General features: G+C 54.4%; 1 pseudogene; it reads left to right on the top strand.

Annotated features, from left to right (window-relative positions):
* Positions 1 to 307: 307 nt before the first annotated feature.
* Positions 308 to 2,139, top strand: LOC127756870 (UDP-glycosyltransferase 91C1-like; annotated as a pseudogene).
* The last annotated feature ends 838 nt before the right edge of the window (positions 2,140 to 2,977 follow it).

Raw genomic sequence — 2,977 nt, 5'->3', positions numbered from 1 at the left:
GAAGTACTCCCTCCATTACGAAATGTTTGACGCCGTTGACTTTTTAACACATGTTTGACCGTTCGTCTTATTCAAAAATTTTAAGTAATTATTAATTCTTTTCCTATCATTTGATTCATTGTTAAATATATTTTTATGTAGGCATATAATTTTACATATTTCACAAAAGTTTTTGAATAAGACGAACGGTTAAATATGTGCTAAAAAGTCAACGGTGTCAAGTATTTTGAAACGGAGGGAGCACAAGATGTATAGACAGCCCCATATAAATATCCCGTTACAAGCAAAGATGAAGTGAATAATCGCCATGGACGCAGATGGGTCGCCGCCGCTGCGGGTTGTGATCTTCCCGTGGCTGGCGTTCGGGCACCTGCTCCCGTACATGGAGCTCGCGGAGCGCATGGCGTCGAGGGGCCACCACGTGTCCTTCGTCTCCACGCCGCGGAACATCGCGCGCCTCCCGGCGCCGGTGGCGTCGGCGGTGGAGCTCGTGGCGCTGCCGCTCCCGCGGGTGGACGGCCTCGCCGACGGCGCCGAGTCCACCAACGACGTCCCCGACGACGAGCAGGGGCTCCTCATGGAGGCCTTCGACGGCCTCGCCGCTCCTTTCGCCGACTTCCTGGCCGCCGCGTGCGCCGACGACGGCGGCGGCGGAAGGAGGAGGAGGCCCGACTGGGTCATCGCCGACTCGTTCCACCACTGGGCCGCCCCCGCCGCCGCCCGGCACGGGGTGCCATGCGTGGCCCTCCTCCCGAGCGCCGCCGTCATGGCTGCGTGGGTCGTCCCGCCGCCGGCGACGTCGTCGCCGTCACCGGCGGCGGCTATGCCCAGCTACGAGTGGGAGAAGCTCAAGGCACGCTTCCTCGCCGCCACCAGCCATGGCGCGTCGTCGCCGGCGTCGGGCGGCATGTCGCGGGCGACGCGCTGCTCCCTGACGCTCGAGAGGTGCACGCTAGCGGCCATGCGGAGCTGCGTCGAGTGGGAGCCCGAGCCGTTCCGGGCGGTGGCCGCGGGGCTCGGCAAGCCGCTCGTCCCCTCGGCCTCCTCCCGCCATCGCCCGCCGGATCCCGCCGCCGCCGCGCCGTCGCCGGAGAAGAAGACGACGACTCCACCAACCCCCTCCTCCGCTGGCTGGACGCCCAGCCGCCCAGTTCGGTGCTGTACGTCGCGCTGGGGAGCGAGGTGCCACTGCGCGTCGACCAGGTGCACGAGCTCGCCCTCGGCCTGGAGCTCGCCGGCGCGCGCTTCCTCTGGGCTCTCAGAAAGCCCCGCTCCTCCTCCGCCGCCTCCGCCGCCGCCGCCGCCGCCGCCGCCATCCTCCCTCCCGGCTTCCAGGAACGCACGGCGAGCCGCGGCATGGTCACCATGGGCTGGGCGCCGCAGATCGCCATACTGGAGCACGCCGCCGTGGGCGCGTTCCTGACGCACTGCGGCCAGAACTCGCTGGTGGAGGGGATCTCCGTCGGGAACCCCCTCGTCATGCTCCCCATCGCCGGCGACCAGGGCCCCAACGCGCGCCTCATGGAGGCGAGGAAGGTGGGGCTGCAGGTGGCGAGGGATGGCGCAGACGGCTCCTTCGACCGCCACGGCGTCGACGCCGCGGTCCGGGCCGCCATTGTAGACGAAGAAACAAGGAAGGTGTTCGTCGCCAACGCCCTCAAGCTGCGAGAGGTGGTCGCCGACGAGGAGCTCCATGAGAGGTACATCGACGAGTTCATACACCAGCTTAGATTAAGCTCTCCTACGTACCTCGCCAGCTCATGAATGAACCCCGTCTTGGGCCAATGGATCCCTACAAATAATAATGTACTTCCTCTGTTTCAGAATATAAGTCATTTTAGTATTTTCCACATATATATTGATGTTAATAAATCTAGATAGATATATATGTCTAGATTCATTAACATCAATATAAATATGAGAAATGTTAGAATGATTTACATTATGAAACGGAGGGAGTACGTATGTACGTGTGTGTATGTGTGTCTGTCTGTCATTTTGGATCATGCCATTGCAAATTTATTGTATTAAAAAAATGCATGCATGTACGTACGTACGTGTGTCTGTCGGTCATTTTGGATCATGCCATTGCAAATTTTACTGTATTAAAAAATACCACTATTATTTTGATTTCTCGAAGGGATCTCTCTTATTTTTTTTCATGTTACTTAAATGGTTATCAAAAAATTTGAAAAACTTTAAGAAGATGTATTAACATATAATATATCACTCCACAAACATACAAGTTTAAATTCAACTTATATATCTCACAACGAAAAAAATAAATTTAACTGTGAATATACGTCTACAGCGCTGTAGTTTAATTTGTTTAATTTCGTTAGCGAGAGCACAGCCTGTAGCGAAATGAAACCTGCAAAAGCGAGTATGCAAGAGCAAAAAGGGAAACTGGAACACAAGTGTTTGGTGCTGCGTATCAAACTTGCTGCTTTTCTTGGACACAATTGCATCTTAAGTAAGAGCATGCTTAGATCCCTTGGTAAAATTTTTTCACCATGTCATATCGAATGTTTGATACATGCATATAGATGGCTAAAAGACCCGAGGCCCGACGGCCCGACCCATGGCACGACATTTTGGCCCAACCCAAACACGGCATGGCCTGACGGAGGTCAGGCCCGTGCCGGCCCGGCCCGACCACCGGGCCGTGCCTGGGCCCCTCCACCGGCACGTTGGGCTGGCCCGGCACGGCACGATGGGCCGGCAGCCAGGCCCGATACAAAAAAAAATAGGGGAGTAAAAATAGACATATTATATGCTATGGACGAAAGAATAGGGACGTAAAATAGACTTAATTTATCTATACATATGTCAGCCCAAAGAGGAGGGACGAAAAATAAACTTATTTTAGCTATACATATGTCAGCCCAAAGAGGAGGGATGGAAAATAGACTTATTTTAGCTATACATATGTAACAGCCCAAAGAGGAGGAAGAAAAATAGACTTATTTTAAAAAAG

Source organism: Oryza glaberrima, chromosome 12, assembly GCF_000147395.1.
Source record: "Oryza glaberrima chromosome 12, OglaRS2, whole genome shotgun sequence".
Classification (NCBI taxonomy): Eukaryota; Viridiplantae; Streptophyta; class Magnoliopsida; order Poales; family Poaceae; genus Oryza; species Oryza glaberrima.
Note: the sequence above shows the minus strand (reverse complement) of the source record. Positions and strands in the feature narration are given on the sequence as shown.